Source organism: Sceloporus undulatus, chromosome 5, assembly GCF_019175285.1.
Source record: "Sceloporus undulatus isolate JIND9_A2432 ecotype Alabama chromosome 5, SceUnd_v1.1, whole genome shotgun sequence".
Lineage (NCBI taxonomy): Eukaryota > Metazoa > Chordata > Lepidosauria > Squamata > Phrynosomatidae > Sceloporus > Sceloporus undulatus.
Genome location: NC_056526.1, coordinates 7,507,075 through 7,529,463, shown reverse-complemented (window position 1 = coordinate 7,529,463; position 22,389 = coordinate 7,507,075). Strand labels below are relative to the sequence as shown.

General features: G+C 40.5%; 1 long non-coding RNA gene across 5 annotated transcripts in view; it reads right to left on the bottom strand.

Moving 5' to 3' along the window:
- The window catches only part of LOC121931472, a 155,936-nt gene that overhangs the window by 25,061 nt on the left and 108,486 nt on the right, over positions 1–22,389 (bottom strand). Inside the window, exon 5 of one of the 5 annotated variants that reach the window (XR_006104142.1) lies at positions 11,250–11,565. The exons of 1 other annotated variant lie outside the window; for it this stretch is intronic. This is a non-coding gene — a long non-coding RNA (uncharacterized LOC121931472). Of the gene's footprint in view, positions 1–7,861; positions 11,566–21,954; positions 22,014–22,389 lie in introns of those variants that run through there. 3 more of the 5 variants (XR_006104141.1, XR_006104139.1, XR_006104143.1) reach the window with 3 other exon arrangements.

Genomic DNA, 22,389 nt, shown 5'->3' with positions numbered 1-22,389 from the left:
GTGGCTGAGTGGGGATTCCTAGCTGAGGTTGGGTGCTTGCAGGAGGAAAATGTAAGCATCTCCCCACAAGCTCTCATTACTTTCCAGTGGCAAACCACTCCCTTGCTTCATCACACTGGGTGCATCTGCACTGTAGAAATGATACCGTTTGACACTTTAAGTGCTGTGGCTCCATCCTATAGAATCCTGGGATCAGTAGTTTTACAAGGTCTTTAGCCTTCTCTGCCAAAGATGGCTGGTGCCTCCCAAAGCTACAAATCCCAAGAGTCTGTGGGATGTAGCCATGGCAAAGTGGTGTCAAAATGCATTATTTCTACAGCGTAGATGCAGCCTTTGTTTGCAATGATATAATGTGAGATCTGAACTCCAAGGTCCAGATCTGCAATATATACCTGCAGAACTGCATCTTTTGGAGGGCTAAGCAGCCATGTAAAGTAATGCATCTCTGACTCTAGGTATTTTTTAAATGAAAAGCAGCTGAGAAAAGGTAGGGAATTTTCTGTGGCAAAAGAAGGTAGAGATGGCTTTACTCCTTCTCCACTTAGTGTTTATAAACTCCAAACCATTCTCCACAGACAGATTTAAAATATGTGTGTGGAGTAAGAGGATATTTGGAGCTCTGAAAAGGCAGGCAGGCAGGCAGGCAGGGGGAAGGTTAGTTTCATTCACTCCATACGTGCCGAAATTTATATCCCACTAAAGATGCTTTTAAACCCACACTCTCTCAGTCTCAGAGGATGGCAATGGCAAACCCCCTCTGAAGAAATATGCCAAGAAAACACCCTGATAGGTTTTCCTTAAGTCCAAAATGACTTGGAGAGACACTGCAGCAGCAACAAAAAGGAAGGAAAGAAAAGTCCAGAGCAAAAGAAAGTTAGTGTTTTGGAGAACAACTCTGAGAATCTCCCAGACGAATTGGCTAGTTATATTCAAGATGCTTGTAGCCCAAAAAAGGAACTTTCTCAAGCTCTGGGGGAGGAAGTCCTCAACACTTATGACCCATGCAATCTGGGAGTTATAATCCAAAAAAAAAGGAGCTTTCCCAATCTCTGGAAGAAAAAGACAAAAAGGAACCTGTGGCCCACACAATTTGAGAGTTATAGCCGAAAGAAATACAGATATAAGGAACTTATGGTTCATGGAGTTTGGAAGTACTGCACAGTTGAAAAAATACCTTTCCTAAACTTGGGGGGGGGGGAGCCTATAGCCCACACAACTCCCTGAGGAATTATGGGCACTTAAGTTCAAAAAAAGTAACTTTTACCTTGAGGATTCTGGTACACAAATAAATAAAATGCAAATAAACAAAAACCATGAATGAATGAATGATCCAAGCTCTGGAACAAAACCAGAAGGAGCTTCTGGCTCAAAGATCTCAATCAGAATCTACCTGCTTCCTCCTCTTCCCTTTTGCTGACAAGGGAGGTCTCCATTGAAGAGAAGATCTCTCCTCCCTCAGCACCCCAACACCATGTTTAGGCACTTCAAGATACACACACATCTTTCTTCATCAACAAAGACTTCATCCATCCTGCCATTTTAGGCAAAGTACCCTGTAATGATAGGTGAGAAGCTCATCATGAAGCACCAAGTTGTAGCCAGATCACACGGGGGTGCCAAAACAAACAGCTTCATTTATATACCGCTTCATACTGAACTAGCAGTGTCTAAGCGCTTTACAACTGTAATGGCATGTCCCTCTCTAAATATGCATGGAGAAAAATAGCAGGACAGGAAGAATGACAGAATCATCCAATTGTAGAGTTGGATCCAACCCCACCAGTGCAGAAATCGGCAACTAAAGCATCGTGGACAGATGGCCATCCAAACTCTGTTCAAACATCTTTGTTGCTGTTGTTGTGTTCCTTCAAGTCATATCTGACTTATGGTGACTCTAAGGTGAACCTATACCAGGATTTTCCTGGCAAGATTTGTTCAGAGAGGGTTTGCCATGGCCTTTGCTGCAGCTAAGGGAGTGTGACATGCCCAAAGTCACCCAGTGGTTTTCCATGGCTGAGCAGGGATTCAAACTCTGGTCTCCAGAGATGTTCAAAGCATGCTGCTTCTCATGTTGAAACATCTCCTGGCGAGAAACAACATCCCAGACCATAGTCCAGTGTTTCCCTCTGAGCTGAAACTCATGTGTTTATTTGTGGGTGAATGCAATCTCCACCTCTGCAGATCGTCCTGTGAGCAAGTACTGGAGATCATGAGATAAAGCAATGGAGCTGGTGACCTTGTTCAAAAGCCATTTTCACAATGATCTTTGGGTTTCTGGGCTTTTTATGTGCCAAGGGCAAAGAAGATGACAAGCAGTTACATTAAGAAAAAGCTACCTTCTTATTAATACTGGGAGAAGAAGCAGTTTGTACTTTTAGTGGCATCCAGCGGAACAAGTTTGCTCATGTTTGTAGGGCCAAGTGGCAGATGGCAACTGATATGTTTGCACGGCCATTATTAAAGCTCCACACAGAAAAACACCAATACAGGGAGAATCACAGTTCAATTGGAATGGACCCCAGGGGTCACCTAGTTCAATGATTCTCAAGCTAACTAATGTGGGAGACTGGCAATTATTTTTTTCCAATGGGCCAAGGACTATATTTGTGTCCAGTGGGTACAACTATTTCTTTCTCTCTTGAAATCTTGTCAGGGACTGGCAGTCAATAGCTCAGGGACCACTGATCTAGTCTAACCCACACTCATGCTTCTTTAACAATTTTGTAATCCAAAAGTGGTATAATCTGTCCCAATTCAGTAGTTATAACAACACTTTTGTAATTTATGCCATCCAGTGTAAATGTAAGAAATTATGTTTCGGAAGAACATAAAGATCTATGAAGCAAAGAATAGCAGAACATCTTTATAGGGGCACCTCTCATTAGTCATTTTGAACAAATGAAACATTCAGCAAGTGATATATGTTTTTAGGTATTGGACATGATAAATTATAAAAATGAGAATTGTTTAAAGAAGAAAGAGGGAGAATGGACTTTGAAACTTAAAACTTAATACTAGACAGATTGCATCATATATCATCTCATTGGTTTTCTTTGATGAAGCCATTTCAAAATATCCATAAACATGAACCCATTGGTAGACCTATTTCCTGCCTTCTAATACTCAGAAGGTCCACTTGATTGAGAGTGCAGACTGTGACTCCAGAAATTTCTGATAAGAGATACTATTTAAATTTTTTTAAAAAGTATGTTTTTAGAGGTGATTTATGTGTTGTCTCAATACCCCAATTGTAGTAAATGTGTTTTTGTTTATTTTATAATAGTCCCTGAAGAAGGCCAATTGGTGAGAAGGCTGAAACGTGTTGGGCTCTTTAGGAAATAGAAGTTTCTGGACCATCACATAACACATAGTGGGACTTTATCTTCTTCTATTCTTCTTCTGCTAAAGCTATATCCATAGCTAAAGCATCCTTGACAAGTGGCCATCCAAGCATGGTTTAAAAACCTCCAGCAAAGAGGAACCTAGTACCTTCTATTCCAGTGCTACTTGAAGTAGTCGTCTCTGGACCAGTGCTGGTCCATGAGCCATCGGCTGCTGGTCTATGGAGAATTACCAGAAAATAAAGAAAGTAGTAGCCAATGGGTACAAGGACCAGTCCCTGGCACATTGAGAAAAAATACTGCTGTCCTGGACATCAGACAGCCTAAGAAGCACTGGTCTATTCCACTGAACATCTCTCACTGTCAGAAGGTTCTTCCTATGCTAGGCTATCATTCTTGCATCAACTTTTAGTTTTCGGGTGTAAAATTATTTTTATTCCATTTTATTTATTAGCAGGGAAGTGGATCGGGGAACATTTGAACATGTAATTTGGTCTGAGGCCAGGAGGCAAGAATTGCAAATTACATCTGAATAAAGAGCTACATATCTGTGCTGCTGTATTTGTAGAGCTCTTCCCTCAAATCAGTTGACTCCAGCTTTCTGAATCGAACCAAAGCTTTAAATAATAAGTTTCCTCCCCAAAGGAAAATCTAGAGAGGTCACTGTGACTGCCACTGCTAGTCATGCAGCTGCCGGATCTGCATCAACCAACCTGATATCCTTGTCATCCCAGAACACGAGGTCCCTTGCCCAACTCCTTTTATTCCACTGACCTCCCTACAACATTTGTACATGCAAATAGTAAACGAAGGATGAACCACATGGTGATGGGGTGACTGGATAAAAGAGAAGTGATTTATCTTTTGGATGAAAGCCTAATTTTAGGTACCTCCAACTCCCAGGCAAGGAGGGGTGTGCCCTGCCTTGCTTGCTTGTAAAAGCAATTACCTAGGCAGATTGTACAAGATAAGCAATTAGGTGGTGCAGTTCAGGACAACTAGCTTGAGAGATCCAGCCTGGTGTAGTGGTATGAGCGTTTGATTTGGACTCCAGGAGACCAGGGTTCAAATACCTGTTCAGCCATGTAAACCCACTGAATGATCTTGGACATGTCACACACTCTCATCCTCTGACAAAGGCTGTGGAAAACCTCCTCTGAACAAATCTTGCCAAGAAAACCCTTTGATAGGTTGTTGTTGTTTTTGTCATTGTGGTGTGCCTTCAAGGTTTTTCTGATTTATGGCAACCCTAAGCTGAACCTATCATTGGGGTTTCTTGGCAAGATTTGTTCAGGGTCATTTGAACCGGTTTAAACCGATTTAAGGTCCAGTTTAAAAGGTAGTGGGAATCAGGCCTAGGTTCTCCAGCGTAATTCTATGAACAATATCTGCCAGAAGTTGACCGTACAATCATGCTGAAGGACCTACAAATAACTAAAGATGTGTTTTCTCCAGTAATCTCTAGGTCTTCCAGTACAAATCTATGGTCAGCTTCCGGCAGTGTTGCGCTGGAGGAGATTCCTAGAGAGAACTTATTAATCAAATTCACAAATAATCAAAGCTGCAAAAGTCAAAGCCACAAATGTAGAACTGTACTTTGGCTAGATTTCTCTACTAAACACACAGCAACATTTTTAAAAAATGACCATAGCATCACAAGGTCCTTCTGCTGGCCATTGCAACTGCTTAGCAGAGAAATCAAAGAGGAAAAGGTGATCTCAGCACAGCACAAGCTACAACCAAGACAACTAGCTAAAACAAAATTTTCAAGCAAGCCCTGGGTGTCAAATGAGGGCATCGCTTCCAGACAGCTACAGGGCAGACCAGTATTATGAAGATGGGCATCTGGTTTTACTGGCAGGTGGAAAAAAGATGCAAAAAGAAAGAAATTAAACGCAAGGCATATAAAACCTCAAACCCCTCTTCATGAAGGAAGGATGTTGCATTTCCTCTCTTCTTTCCAGCCTTTTAAACAGCTTTGTAAACTGCTAAAAATATTTCAGTTTTTCTTAAACTGTCTGCTTTTTTCCCTTTAACAGACACTATCTCAGCATTATTCAGTCAATATAAACTGGCCGTGTTTTAATTGCCTCCCAGACCCATAAAGTGTTTTTCTGTCCTCTCTTGGGACTCTATTTGCCGTGGGCAGTAACAGGCAGGATAAAAACAAGAAAAAAAGCTGGAAGTAAAAGAAGAAAAATTAGATCGTTCTTTCTGACATCTTATACTTAAAAGTAAGAGTCTGGAAACCGTGTCTTATTACTAAAGCAATCTGTCTGGTACTCCGGTGCAGACTGACTGCATGGAAAACTTTGCAAATAAATTGTGATGTGACAATGGTGATCCCTGGAGAGCGATGAAATTTATTATTTTGTCAATCACTTCTTATGTGAAAGCATGGTTGCCAAAACAGAGATGCCCAAAAAGAGAAACCATGCAAATAGAATCAATTTGAATAACTAGTGACTTCATTTAATAATTTTGTTACCCTGAATTTTGTAACCAAGAATCTAGTGTATGCTCCCCCCTTTCTCTCATTCCCTTTTCTTTTTATGCTGTAAATTTTAGAGTGTGATCCTACCCAAATGGAATATCTCATTTTTTTAATAATAATTTTTATAAGTAGTTAAAAAAAACTTTTTCTCATTCCCTTTGATCTTTTTGATAACAGGACATTGTAAAAAAAAAAAAAATCACATTTCTAACACCCTCCATCTTTTCATAGATGAAAACCAGGACAAGAGTGCGGTGAAGATGTGAAAAGTTATTAATGGGGAAGAAGCCACAGGCTAAGAGAAGCTGCAGCAGTTTGCTTTTGCATGAATCTACTGGGAAGAGAAAGATTTTTCGACATCCTTTTCTCTTCCCCCAAAAGAAATGCAAACTTCTTTTGTACCTTGAACTCAAGTTTGCAGAAAATGAAGTAAAGTTGAGTACAAAGAGAGGAAGGAGGAGGAGGAGGAGTAAAGAGGAACTGGGACATTTTAATCAAAATTGAAAAAGTGGGAGAAGTGCTATGCATTTTCACTTTACAGTAGGACTGTGCATTACTCGAGTTCGTATAACATGGGTTCACATCCATGCGCCAAAAAAAGAAATTCTCTCTAGGCATTTTCAAGGTCTATTAGTGCTATTCTTTGGTATGCTTCTGCCGCAAGCTGACCACAGAGCTGTGCTGGAGGATCTAGAAAATGGCTAGAGAGAACGCTTTATCATTCATTTCAGGTAAGAGAAATAGTGCTATGGATTATACAAAAAAAAGCATATTACTCAAATGGTCCTGGAACAGGTCCCTCATGTAATATATGAGCCTATGAATTTTTTTTTAAAGTAAGTCCTGGGGTGGTGTATTGTTTTAAAGTGTATGTTTTTTAAAGTGATTTTAAAAATGTGTTCTATTTTTAAACGAACGATCTTTTTCATACTGTACTAGTTTAAAACCATTTTAATTGCGAATTTTCAAAGTTTTTAATTGTGTTTTTTAGACTGTAAGCTGCTTTGGGTCCCAATCATGGGATAAAAATGGGATAAAAATAAATATAATAATAATAATAAGCACACATGTGTGTATTTGTAGCATGCATGTGTTAAAAATTACGCAAGGGTGACATTCTTAGCCAATTGCTGACTGTACTACTTGGGGTTTTTGGGAGCTGCAGACCAAAAACAGGGCATTTCCAAACTTCTACAAAGTTTGCAGTCAGTCACTGCACAAGAGTCGAACACCTAGGTACGAGCAAGCCTTTGTGCGATCGTGTGTGCAAAAGGGCATTTGAAGAATGGTAAGACTTGTGTCTCTTTAATGGCTGAGAGATGTTTGACTGAAATCTCTTCCTTCAGTGTTTCTCCTCCGTTGCGTAATCTACTGCATGCTTTTCCCATTCTTCTCCTTCGCAACACCTGCCTCTACAGGTCCCATAAAGATAGAAGGAACACACATTCACAAATGTTTCCTTTCCTGGTTTGCACGCTTTGTGTATTTGGCATAAAGGGAGGTGGCTGCATTTTTTTAAAAAAATTAAAAAAAATCTTGATCTTAAAATGCCAAGTCTCAGGCAGAGTACGTTACAATAAAAAATAGCCATGTGTAATTCACTTATGGAATTCCTTGCCACAAGATGCAGCAATATTTGCTACATGATCCAAGATGGATAGACCATTCAAGAGCTCCGGGTTTGGAAAAATTACTTTTGGCAAAATTCCATAATCCCAAGAGGTTTCTGGGAGCTGTATTCCATGAAGAAAGCTTTTCATCCCTAGCTATCCATCCTATAGAAACAGACCCTCTTTAGAGACAATGGCTGTTACAGACAGCCAAAATAAAGCTGCTTCGAGTCACAGTGGGTATGGCGTTTCAATGATGCATGCATCCTAGAGTCAGAAGTCGCCACCAAAGCCACGCTCCAGCCCTAAGGACTGGAGTGTGGCTTTGGTGTGGCTTCTGGACTCTTAGGATGCATGCATCATTGAAACGCCATACCTCCACTGTGTCTCGAAGCAGCTTTATTTTGGATGTCTGTAACAGGCCAGTATATCTTAAAGTATTTGGTAAAAGAGAAAGGCATTTATGTTTCTATCTGGACTACTTCTGTGTCTTCATCTGGCTAATCATTGTTGGAAACAGGAAACTGATTTAGTTCCTGAATTGATTTGACAAGATAATCTTTATATTCTGGAGTAACTCAATGAATATGTAATATAGAATTACTCTTCATTCTTATTGCCACTGTGGGCCAGTGTGGTGTAACGGTTTGAGCTCTGGAGACGATGGTTCAAATCCCAGCTTGGCCATGTAAAACCTCTGGGTGACCTTGGGCAAGTCACACTCTCTCAGCCTCAAAGGATGGCAATGGCAAAAAACCCTCTGAAGAAACTTGCCAAGAAAATCCCATGATAGGTTTGTCTTAGGGTCACCATAAGTTGGAAATAAGTTAAAGGCATGCAACAACAACAATTATTGTCATTTCATTTTCATTATGCCCTTCCTAGAAGACTACAGCAACACGTATATTGTCCTTTCCTAGGACAATGAGTAGCCCAAGATGGCATAGCAAGCTTTCTCATAATGGGTGACCAGATAGTCCCCTTTTCCAGGACATGTCTTACATTTCCACCATCTGTCCAGGAGGAATTTCACAATTTCTTTCATTCTGAGCATGAACTGATATTTATATTAGTGCTTTTAGCTTTTATTTTGCAAAGTCCTACATTGTTTTTGAACATTCTACACCTTGCGGTGCCTTGTTCTCCTTTGCGGTTATGACACCTGGTCATCCTTGGCTAAGGCAGGATTTGAACCTGGCTCTTTCTACTCCTGATCCAACTCTTTAACCAACCTTACCCCATGGATTCTTTGAAGCAGAGGTCCCTAAACATTGCTCCTCCACCTACAGTATCTCAGCTCCCAGAAGCCCAGCCAACATGGCTGATAGCTAAGAATTCTTGGAGTTGAATCTATAGCACCTGGAGAGCCAAAGTCTGAGAAACACTACTTTAAACAATGTGATTCGATTTATTGTACTATCTATCACACAACACTTTTTGGCCTTCAATAACCTCCAACAAAACGATCGTACCGGCTTGCTCAATGTTCAAAAGGTCTCTTTTATCATCAAACCAAAAAAAAGAGAAGAAAAAAGGAGAGACCCACCCAACAGCAAAATGTACTGTGCATAACTTAATAAAATAACCAAACAGGATGTTGTAGCAATAACACTAAAACAATAGACTGATTGTACTGCGGGCTGCCCAGGGAAGGCCACGGTGGCAAGGCTGTAACCTTGACATTGCGAGTTAAACAACAAACGACGACTATGTATTATTCACACTCAGTGCCGCAAGGTCACTAAACCTCTGAAGGAGAATTTTACCTAGTAAACAGATATCCAAACTACTGTCTCCATTTGACTTCAGGACATGTAACTAGGAGAATGAAACTGGCTATAGACAAGCACTCTGTTATTGTCGACGTGTGCCTTCAAGATGTTTCTGACTTATGGCATCCCTAAGGTGGACCTATCACTGGGGTTCCTTGGCAAGTTTATTCAGAGGGGGTTTGCCACTGCCATCCTCTAAGGCTGAGAGAGTGTGACTTGCTCAAGGTCACCCAGTGGGAGCGGCGATTCGAACCCTGGTCTCCAGAGTCACTTGTCCAACACTCAAACCACTACACCTCATGGGCAAGCACTCTACTAGCTGCTAAATGGGGACATTTCCCTACCGAGTGAAATCATGTGAAGCTACAGAAATGGAGGAGATGACATGACTACTGACATCTGATAACCAAATCCAGTATACGGTTACTTAAAAGTAAGCCCCTTTGAGTTCAATGACGTATACTCTTATGTAAGTGGGAGACTTAAGCATTAGATGTCCAAGTGAGACATTCTGGTTGCATCTGCACTGTAGAAATAATCTGGTTTGACACCACTTTTAACTGCCATGGTTCAATGTTTTGGAATTCTGGGGACTTGAACTGTAGTTTGTTGTGGCACCAGAGTTCCTCTTTTTTGGCTTTTTTAGCTGCTACATCACACTGTTGACTCACATTCAACTTATTGTCTACTAGGACTCACAAGGTGTAGACTTGTGAGTAAATGAATGTCATGTTTATATTTAGACTCAATCTCTAATCAACTCATTCTATATATGCAAATATTCCAAAATCCAAAAAAGAATTCCAAAATCTTAAGCATATCAGATAAGAGATACTCAACCGGTAAAACCCAGAAACACATTTGATTTGTTAACTCAGGTATACTTGTGCACCTTTGACCTGACCTTATCACAGTCAGGGACGTAGCCAAGGGGGGGGAGTCCTTGGGGTCCGGACCCCCCCTTCCATTAGATAAAATGAATGGTTCGCGTTGCTGCACCTAAGCCCCATTATAATGGTGGCACTTAGTCTGGACCCCCCTTCCCCAAGTCCTGGCTACGTCCCTGTCACATTGCATATGCAACAGGCAGCCCTTGTGCCCAAATCTATTGAAGAATGAAGAAATCACAACAAACAACCTACCCAAAAGAATGGAACAAGTAAACACAGAGGCAACAACAATGGGCAAAATCTGACAAAACCCAAGAACAATGGGCAACAATGGGCAAAATCTGACAAAACCCACTGCAAGAATTCACACTTCTTTAGATCAACCTGTAAGAGACTGTAGATCACTTTATTCTTTTATATCCTCATGCCACATTCTGCCACTATCTAATCATCATAGAAAAAAGCTAAAGTGTGAAAACCTCTAGCTTGAAACTCACTCAGTATTAAGGAGACCAGGGCTGCATGCACACTGCACAAATAATCCGGTTTGACACCACTTTAACTGCCATGACGCCAGGCTATGGACTTCTGTGAGTTGTAATTTGTTGTGGTGGAACCATGGCAGTTAAAGTGGCACTAAACCGGATTGCTTCTGCAGTGTGTGGAATGCAGCCAAAGTCTTTGCCGTACAAGAGTGCATCCTCTCCATAACTTGGAAGTCCCTTTCTGCTCTGTTTTCACATTTTTTAATGAGGAAGATGTGTGATAAGGCACTCAAATCACAGTCTGCCAAAAAATAAAATTAAAGAGGAAAAAAAAGAGGAAAGGCAGGAGGAACAAATGCATTCAATGGAGTAAGCCCCAGGCTTAATTCATGCCATCTCCACTTAAAAAGGGATGTGAGGAGAACGCCAGGATTACTCTGATGGCATAGTTAGCAACCATGCTCAGCTTTTTAAAAAAATAAATAAATAATACTTTGTGTGTTGTGGGAGTGATTTTTATCAAGTATGCAAAGCACAAGGAGCCGAGTTTTTAACCTGCCTCTTCCTGGCTGCACTCCTGACAAAAATGTCCCCTTGCCACCCACCCTGCGGTGGCAATTAGTGTAATGAAAAAAGGTAATAATAATCCCAATTTACGTCCAAGTTCTCTTGTTATTCAGCACGGAGACCTCCACCTTCTTCCTGGTGTTTACGAAGTCCCTTGCACTGCTACGTGGATGTATCGCGATGGTTGCTAATGAAGTTGGCCGGACTCTGAATTCATCTCGGCCCGACTGTTCATCCGAGGGTATGCTACCCATGTGCTTCGCCAACCTCATTAACTGCCCACTCACATAATCGCTTGCTCACGCACCCGAGTCACACATTCTCCCTGTCCGCTTCCCTATTCACTTGTGCACACAATGTGAGTCTTCAATATTTCCAGTTCAGTTCCTGCTCTTGTAACCAGCTGCTGTTAAAAAAAGAAAAGAAAAGAGGTCACCAATTCCATGGTTTCACCCTCACAGCTTTGGGAAGTCTTTGGGACAGTTTGGAAACCAGCTTTGCATCAATTTGAAAATACCTTTTGTGCATCGTTTGTGCACTGCAATAGCAAGCGATGACTTACCGGTACATGTGTAGAAACGGCTAGTACTGTTTGGTTTGGTTTCATTTTTTTTTTACAAAAACACGCAAATAAAATTTTTCTTTTCAAAATTGGAAAGGGAAAAAAGGAGAAGAGAAAATAACTGGGATATGAATATGGGCTTAAATATATATAGTGCTCCCTTGGTATCCACTGAAGTTTAGTTCCAGGATCCCCCATTGATTCCAAAATCTGTGTGTGCTCAAGTCCCATTAAATGCTCAAGTCCCCAAACTGGCTTCACATCAACACACACATACCTTGTGCATATCATTTGTGCTCCATAATCTCAAGCGATGACTTGCATGTGTAGAAACAACTAATACTGATTTAAAAAAAAAAAACCAAAAACACACACACACAGGTTTTCTTTTCAAAAATAGAAGAGGAAAAAAGCAGGAGAGAAAATAGCTGGGATACGAACATGAGCTTAAACATATATAGTGATCCCTTGTTATCCACTGGGGTTTGGTTCAAGGACCCCACCCCCACCCCATGGATACCAAAATCTGTGGATGCTCAAGTGCCATTAAATGCACAAGTCTCAAAACTGGCTTTGCATCAGTACACACATAACTTGTGTGCATCGTTTGTGCTCCACAATCTCAAGCGATGACTCACATGTGTAGAAATCAGTAGTACTGATTTTTAAAAAACAAAAACAGACACACAATTTTTCTTTTTAAAATGGAAGAGGAAAAAAAGGGAAGAGAAAATATCTGGGATATTAACATAGGCTTCAAATATAATATATGCTGGTATCCACTGGGTTTTGGTTCCAGGATCCCCCATGGGTACCAAATATCTATGGATGCTCAAGTTCCATTAAATGCAACAGCATAGTAAAATGGTGCCCCTTATATAAAATGGCAAGGTTTGCTTTTTGGAGTGTATATATTTTACAAATAAAGAATCCATGGATATAGAGGGCCAACTGTACCTAGAGCTCACTGTAGGAAAGACAGGATATAAATACATTTAGTAAAAGTAATAATGGTTGTAGAAACATATAAAGCAATTCACTTGAACCTTTGAGCTAGAACCCATTCTGATCACTGAAACTCATTACTGGGAGATCTTGGGTCAGTGGTTCCTTTGAATTAACCGACCTCACAGGACTGTTGTGAGGACTGACTGGCCTGCGGGAACTGGGATTCATGGCATGTTGTCCTGAACTGACTCAGGAAAAGAGAGGAATGAATAATAAGTGTGCCACAAGTCAAGCAAATATAAAGTATGAGAAATATGTAAGAGCACCTCTTTCTCATAATGCTGTGGGATGATTTGTTTATATGCTTATTTTTACATACATACATACATACATACATACATATATATATACACACATACACTTGTACATATTTATTTACTTATTTTAATTTGACAAACCACATCCCTGACTTATTCCAATTTGTATCACTATGGGTAGCTCACAGCAAACAAAACAAAGTGAGAATGCAGAGCAAAAAGATCCAAAGAGATTAAACTGGAGGTCATGACAGCAGATAAAAGAAACCAAAATAAGGCCTTACCATATAAAAAAATTCCTCAGCCTAAAAGGTCAAAAGTCTGCCAGAAGTATATTTAAAAACAAAACAAAACAAAACTTTTTAATTATGCAGTGAAAACGAAAAACAAAGAGGGAAGGAGCCAAATGAGCTTCCTGGAGCAAAATGTTCCACAAAATAGGTGTGTCCCAAAGAGAAGGCCTTCTCCTGCATTCCAATCATCCATGCCAACCTCGCCCGAACCATTCTGAGGCAGGCTGGCATGGAAGGAGACAGTCAAATCCTAGAGGGTTGGTTTTACCTCTCTGGCACCACAAAGTAGGCAGAAAGGCGGAGTGGGAAAAGCAGAGAGAAGAGCCTGGCTCTGTTCCATAGTCAGTAATGGAGGCCAGTTGGTAATCCAGAGATAGACAACGGTTTGGGAGCCATTGGCCAATTTCTTCCAGCTTCTCACTAAGTTGGCCATATTCCTCCCCACAGCAAGCCCAAATACATGGATTTATATTTATATAAATATGAGTGTTTTTAGCTTTTACAGTTTGGCCCTCCATATCCATGGATTCAACCTCGCACAGATTGAATTTTTTTGAAAAATATACAGTCACCCCTCTTAACCTGCGGATCTGGGACCTGCAACTTCAAAATCCAAGGAGGGGCAACCTCTGCTATTTTCAATATAGAGGGGGGCCTTTCTGCATAACCTTGGAGCAAACATTACTTGAAAATTGCACTAATTTAAAACCAAATTGTTGCAGGCTTTGAGTATGGAGTATGGAGGTGAGCCAAACAAATAGAATCCAGGAGCTATCCAGATGCTGAACCTATTTTTGGGCAAGGGGAGATCTTCTGAAGCAGGGGTGCTAGCTCTCTTTTCCCTAGGCTTTATAGTAATTTCAAAAGCACCCCATCACAATACACTTTATTTTCCTTTACAAGGGCATGCCATACTTTCCTTTCCACAATCAACCAAAAGGGATACTCTTTGGGCAGGTTCTTTAAGATCTGAACTAAAATCCAGAGTGGATTCACTGCCCTACTGTCATGGATCAGTAAATTAATTCTGATTTTAGCCTGAACTTTAAATGTCAATGTGCCAGACTTCTTTTAGAGTCATCACCATCGAGACTTTCTATAAAAGATTTGGCTAATATGTGGAATCATTTGAAATGTGATATGGGAAAAGAGTTGTCCATGGAAACCAAGGGCTGCCCAAATGACGAATAAATGGGTACTTTGGTCCACAAAGTATTTTGGACTTCAGTTCCCAGAAGCCCCAGCCAGCTTGGTCAACGGTTGGGAATCCTGGAAGTTGTAGTCCAAAACATCTGGCAGACCAAAGTTTGGGAATCACCAAGAGCATTATCAAGCCTGAGCTATCCCTACAAGCCAAAAACAAAACTAAACAAAAACTAAACTAAACTAAAGCTTTCAAAGTAGGAACATATCATGAGATGACTTTGCTTCATTAAAAAAAAGCAATCGTGCTCCATAAAGTGGAAGATAGCAGGAAAAGAGGAAGACTGCATTAAGGGTCAATCAATTCCATCAAAGAAGCAGCAGCCCTAATTTTGCAAGATCTTAATAACATGATGCCTTGGAGGTCCCCCATTCATAGAATTGCCATAGATCAAAACCAACTTCAGGACAATTAACAAATAATCTGGGATAGATTTACTGTTCTGCCAAAATGGCAGCTTCCACCCATCACTGCCTAAATAAATTGAAGAGGATAGAATATCATGCTTAGATTAATCTTGCAGAAATAAGTGAAATAAGAATACAAAGACCTATTGGAATAAGTTAATCGCAATCGAATAAACTCCCACTTATTTTGATAATTTAAATTTAAAAGAGCAGGGATGGATCCAGCCCAGTTTATAATATTTAAAATTATTTGCACCTGAGCAGAGAGAGCTTAAACTTCATCACGATTACTCTTAAAAGTTAAAACCCAATAATCACTTTTAGCCTATCTAGATTTCCTAAGCCTCTCTCTCATAAAACCAGAGCTAAGTCAGAGATAAGCACATAGGTTTCCTTTAATTTATATTTGTTAAACTTCTCTAATAGCTAACAGTAACAGTAGCACTAACAGTATAGTACTGCATAGTATAGTACAGTAACTCTTAGTGATAACTCTTAATGCTGACTGAGAGATTTTCAGAGTTGTAGTCCAAACAAGTAACTTTCTCAAGATTTGGAAATGATTAGTTGGGGTTTCCTTCCTCCTATAGCTGAGGGAACTATTTTCTTTGTAGTTCTATGAGATGTTTAGCCTTCTTTGTTAGAGAGCTCTAGTGCTTCAGCAAACGACAAAGCCTATAATTTCATAGCACTGAGTCATGGTAGTTAAAATGTTGTAAAAGTGCATTATTTCTGCAGCGCAGATCAGTTTATGTGTATACTTGTGTGTCTGTTTATCAAAGCTGTAGTAAACTAGGAGGAGAAAATCTCCCTTTGGGGCATTTGATGGGTGAAAACAGGTAAAAGGAAAATCTGCTGCTACAAATGGAGAGCGAAAGTGGACTGGGGAACATTTTGGCCTCCTCAAGGGCACAACTTTCATGCCCAGGCAACTCAGGAATTTTATATTTTCAAAAATGAGGATCAGTAATTCCATGTTTCCTTGTCCCATCAGTCAACTCGACAAGGTTGCGAGTTCAAGACCAGCAAAAGGGCCCAAGCTCGACTCAGGCTTGCATCCTTCCGAGGAGGGAGCTAAAATGAGTACCCAGACTGTTGGGGGCAAATTAGCTTACTTGCTGTTCACCGCTATGATCTTTGGAATAGCGGTATATAAATACAAACAAACAAAACAAACAAACATGTTTCCTTGTCCCATCAGTCCTAGGTATAACCTCCAACCTGCATAGTATCTAGCAAAACCATTAAAATTACAATTGCATACATGTCTCAGGGCCAATGTGGTGTAATGGTTTGAGCGTTGAATTACGACTCTGGGAGATTAGGGTTCAAATCGCTTGAGCACAAAAACCCACTAGGTGGGCAAATCACACTTTCTCAGCCTCAGAGGATGGCAATGACAACCCTCCTCTGAACAAATTCTACCAAGAAAACCCCGTGATAGGGTCACTTTAGCATCACCATATGTTGGAAATGATTTGAAGGCACACAGCAACAATAATACATGTCTACTAGGTTGTAAGGTACATGGAGTTCAACAGATCTTACTTTCAGGTAAAACAGTATAGAACTGAAATCTCATTTTGTCTTCTCCTTGTACACTCCATCTGTGATGCAACAAAGAGCTATTCAACCGTAGAATAGACTTTTTCAGAAGATGGTAAGCTCTCCTTCATTGAAGGATTTAAGCTGAGGTTCGGCAGCTATCTATCAGGGATGGTTTAACTGGGTATTCCTGCACTGGGAAATTGCTTTGACGAGATGACCCTAGAGTGCCTTCCAATGCTATGGCAATATGTTTCTATGAAGAATGAACAAAGAAGAGCTTTAGGATGGAAATATCTAGAGATACTTTGATGTTTATATGTTTCCGTCCATAACTGCATTCTATCTTCCAGTTCTTTGATTCTACCAAGGGCTCTTGGTATTCATAGAATCATAGAGTTGGAAGAGTCCTGGTTTGGTTCCAGGACTCCCGTGGATACCAAAATCCATGGATGCTCAAGTCCCATTAAATACGACATAGTAAAATAGTGTCCCCTAAGTAAAATAGCAAAATCAAGGCTTGCTTTTTGGAAATATATTCAAGCTGTGGATGGCTGACTTCATGGATAAAGAATCCATGAACACAGAAGGCCAACTGTGCAAAAACACTGTGGTTACACTATCAAGTCATTCCCCTCCTTGTCCTACTTTTCCTTAAGATCCTGCCTAATGAAGAATTTGGGAGAACTGGAAAGCTTGCTCACTGTTTTTGCAAGATGCTGGATGTTCCTAATAAAGGCATTTCCCAAGGGTGCATTTTTCTTTCAGATAGCCAACACAGCTTCTTTTCTCTTTTCATTATCTTGGAGTCATCGCTATGGAAGGGGGGAAAATCACCCTTCTGTCTTTTGAAGGATTAAACAGTTTAGTGCCTGTCTGTGAGAAATCTTTGCTGCATTCTTATTGTTTCCCCCTGTGCCACACATCAGCGGACAAGAAAATAAACAGTGAAGAAGACTGTCAGCCCCACTAGTCCCCCAATAAGAAAAATGTGAGTCATATGAAATCCTTAATAGATCTCTAAACTCTTTAAACTGGGGTCGGAATTGTGTGACCCACCAAATGCTGCTGGGCTCCAAGTCCTACCACTCTTTACTGTATCCTTTACTTAGCCATGATGACCAAGACTGCTGGGAGCTGCATTCCAACAAAATCTGGAGGACCATGCAAATCTCCATCCTGCTTCCAAAATTACAAATAAAACCAAATTGAGCAGGAATGAACACAAGAGTGGGCAATAGTGCAGAGGATGGGACACATTTTTAATTAATCCCCTCTGGTGGGCTGCACTGCTGAGCCCATATGACCAAATTATATTATTATTAGTAATAGTAGCCGTCATCGTAGTCTCCTGCTTTTTCCCAAAACCAGGACTCAAAGTGGCTTACAGTCTAAAAACACAGTACAATTAAAAATTTACAAAAGTGGCAATTAAAATGGAATTAAAAATATTACAATATTAAAAACAGATCAAGAGATTGAATCGTAGAATCACTGAGTTGAAAGAGATCACGAAGGCCATCCAATCCAGCCCCCTGCTGTGTGTCACTTCTGGTTTCATTTCAGGATGACTTTTTAAATATTTTCAGGATTTGGGGTCAAATGGGGGGCTGGTGGTTGAAAGGGCAGAAGTTACTGCCTATTTTGATCAGGTTGAGGGGTGAAAACTCACCTCCAAATTTAAAAAGGGGGGTTTGGAGGGTTTTAGGGTTTGCATTTAGGGGCCAGGCAGGCCGTATACCATACTTTGCCCACTCCTTTTTTTAAAATGCTACCTTTCTTTCTTTCTTTCTTTCTTTTTAAAAAGCTTTTTAAAAATATTTGTCTACATAGGGGTGAGAATTACACAGCACTCCATATGTTGTCGAGCTGCAGTTCCAAGCACTTTTTTAAAATAATATTTTTATTATTAATAATAATATAACAAACTTAAAATAATATTTAAAAATATCTTATATATAGTATTCCACATACAATATGTAATAAATCACTTTAATTATCCATTCTGAGTTACCTTATCTGAATCTTATTCATATTAAACCATTTAATATTAACTAAACAAATAATTAGAAAAAAAACATGAAATTTTTATGATATCTTCATTCTTATTTCTATCTTCTTTTTGACATATACAGTCTGCCCTTGTCATATGAAGGGAATCCGTTCCGGACTCCTGCGTGCCCCATTCATTCTATGAGAGCTTGCTGTCCATGTGACCTTGAGTATGTGTACTATTCATAATTCCATATTTTGTCTACTCTGATGTACAGACACAACTGAAATTCACTTCAGCTTTTGCTTCAGGGGAAAGTTAAGTGGCAACTCAAAGGGATGCTGAATTCTGGAGAAAGAGCTCCAAAAGAGTTACCCACACAAGCATGCCAGTCAATGCCCAACTCTGCAGAGCATTATTGATAAACTGATGTGCAATGGAGGCCCCTCTCTAAATTTCCTTGCAAAAGAAAGAGAGCCCTGGTCACAACTGCAGGAGAGGCTAAAGACCCCAATGTGAGGATCCCAAGTGAGGTTAGCCGTGCTAAAATGGCCACAACCTCTTTCCCTGTGCCAGCTGCAAAGGTCTGAAAATAAATCCTGCAAGGATCAAACACACCTCTCTAGCAAGAATGCAATCTTAACAGGTGAGGACAAGAGACACTTGCCTGTACTGGAATTCACTCCCTCTGCCTCCATGCTTGTGTTTTGTTTTGGTGAATCCACATAAACCAAACACACTTTTCCCAGCCGTATGACGCCTACTTGCCTGGGATGGAGTTTTGGCAAGACGAGCGTGCCATGTGCTCAGTGAGAAGCCTGTGGCAGCAAGTCCACAGGGAGAGAAGACAGTCAGCTCTTTGGTTAGCATGCCTTCCAACATTTCCCAGTTGAAAACTGGAAAATGTGTGACCAGACAACTTCAGGGTGCGGTCAAGGTAACGAAAGTTATTAATGAGAAAGAAAATGGAGTGTTAAGAGAAACTGCAGCAGTTTGCTTTTGCCTGAGCTAACTGCAAAGAGCAAGATTTCACCCAGTCCTCTCCTCCCTTATATGAATTCAAGCTACTTTTGCACTTTGGACTCAAGTTTGCAGCAACTGAAGCAAGCTGAGACAATGGAGGGAAATGGGAGAAGGAGAGAGAAACTGGGACATTTTAAAAGCAGCTGGAAAAGAGAGATGGCAGAGGACTATTTGGGACTGTCCATACTAAATTGGAACAGTTGGATGTTATGGCTTAGGAACACATGGAGCAGTCATAAGCTCCCCTGGCATTGTGACTCCATTTAGCTCAATGTTGCTTACACAAATTGGTTGTGGTCTCAGCAACTGGGATCAAGGTTTTCTCCATCCTGAGCAGAGATGTTGAGGACTAGGGCCTTCAATCTCCTGCATTCACAAAATATGCTGTGCCACTAAGCTCTGGACCTTCCAAAAATACAACGAGAAATCTGCCAACCAGAAGTACTATTCACACACTAGTTTTGTGATTGCTCCAAAGCAGAACCGTTTGGAAAAAAGTGTGATGGTTGGAATGTTCTTTTCTCTTCCTTGCATATGGAAAGATCTCTTGAGTTAGATAAGTGGACATAACTTAAACTAAGTATTTGTAGTAAGGCTGATATATTTAAAATGAATGGCTTACGGTGGATATTGCACCTTAATTGACTGTCTATATGGTTGGATACTGGCTTCTTTTATTAATGCTAAAGGCTTATACTTCAAGGACTGGGAAGATAAACATTCATGATCTATCCTTCAACAATCAAAAGATCTTACTGCTTTAGCTACTCATAAATGCGTATTTTATAGATATTTGCCTCTATTTTATATTATATAGTTTATTTTATAGTGCATTCAATTTGCGCCTTTATATAACGGGTTTTCTCTTTTAGTGCACTCACGTTTTTAATCTATGCCTTTAAATTAATGTTTTATATGGTTTTAATACTACACTTAGTTTCATGGTATTTTAATCTTAAGTTTTTGTTATGTTTTTAGCCACATGTGGCTTTACTTGCATTTCCTTTTTTATTCTGGAAGCTGCCTTGAGTCCCACTCAAGGGGAAAAGAGGGGAAGTAAATAAAGAAATTGATGGATTAATTTTATAGATATCATCTTCAAGAAAATGTGTGTGTGTGTGTGTGTGTCTGTGTGTGTAATGCCTAGCCCATGTTTTTCTCCCTCTTTCTCCCTCCCTTTTTCTTTTAAACTTTTAATAATCCAATTTTAAAAAATGAATTTTCATCTAAAAATTGCAAAAATGTTTAAAAATTGCCTTATGTCACCCCATGAACCCCCCAATACACCCCATATTCCCAAATAACAAGAAATGAGTGCAAACAGAAACTGGAAGTGATATGATGCCACTTCCAGGTTGCTGACAATGTGCTAGTACATCCCACTAGAGTGGATTGTGGATGAAAACGGGTACTGCCCTATTCAACTGCCCTCTCTAGAATGACTTTGTCTTTTGTGAGACACTCTCATCTGCAGCAACTCCACAATATGGGTAGAAAGAGTGTTTATCCTACAGGACTGTTGCAGTGATTGCCACCTGCAAGACCTTAATGCCATATTCATGTCAAGAACAGGCTGACTAGACGTCCTCCTTTTTCCAGGACATGCCCCACATTTCAGCCTTCTGTCCAGGAGGAATTTCAAAATGCCTTCCATTCTGAGCAGGATTAAGAATAGTCTAGGCCATTGTATTCCTCATTGCCATGTATGGATGTGAGAGTTGGACAGTAAGGAAGCAGTCAGAAAGAAAATCAATGCATTCAAGATGTGATGCTGGAGAAGAGTCCTTAGGATACCGTGGGCAGCAAAAATGACAAACAGATGGGTCAGCAAGATTAAGCATGATATTCTATCCTTTTCAACAGATGGGTCCTGGAACAGACCAAACCAGAAGTCTCCTTGGAAGTCAAAATGATCAAATTGAGGCTGTCGTGCTTTGGCCATATCATGAGAAAGCATGGATCACTACAGCAAACATTAATGCTAGGAAAGGTAGAGAGTAGGAGAGAAAGACTTCATGCTAGATGGATGGACTTTATTAAGAAGCTCACTGGCATGACTTTGCAGGACCTGGGTAGAGCTCTGGGGGACAGGGAGTCTTGGAGGTCCGTGCCCTATAAGGAATGACTTAGGGAGCTGGGAATGTTTAGTCTGGAAAAGAGAAGTTTAAGAGATGATATGGTAGTCCTGTTTATATACTTAAAGGGATGCCATATTGAGGAGAGAGCGAGCTTGTTTTCTTCTGCTCCAGAGACTAGGACCCGGAACAATAGATGCAAGCTACAGCAATAGAGATTCCAGCTCAACATTAGGAGGACCTTCCTGACAGTAAGGGCTGTTCGACAGTGGAACAAACTCCCTCAGAGTGTAGTGGAGTCTCCTTCCTTGGAGGTCTTCAAGCAGAGGCTGGATGGCCATCTGTCAGGGATGCTTTGATTGAGATTTCCTGCATGGCAGAACGGGGTTGGATTGGATGGCCTTTGTGGTCTCTTCCAACTCTTATGATTCTATGATTCTAGGTGCCTCATCCAGGTCGCCATGAGTTGAAGTTGACTCTGGGGCAGCTAACAACAGCAGCAAAAGAAGCATGAATTTACAGTTACTATTAGTGTTTTTAGCTTTCATTTTGTAACATCCCCCATTTTTCTTGAACACCCTACATTTTACAGTGCCTGCTCTTCCTTTGCAGTTGGGACATCTAGTCACCCTGGCCAAGAACAGGGATCTATGCTGCTAGGACATAAGACTTTGCTTTTTCTTTTTACAACACACAATATTTAGGCAGCGTCTTACTCCAACCAGCCCGTCCCCACCTCGGTTGACCCTAATCCCGCTCAATTTGCCTTCTCTTTATTCTTCACTGAGCATGTCATCTAACCTCAGCCTCCAGCTCTGAGAATAAAAGAGAGGATTGCATTTTTCTCTAGCCTTCCTCATTGC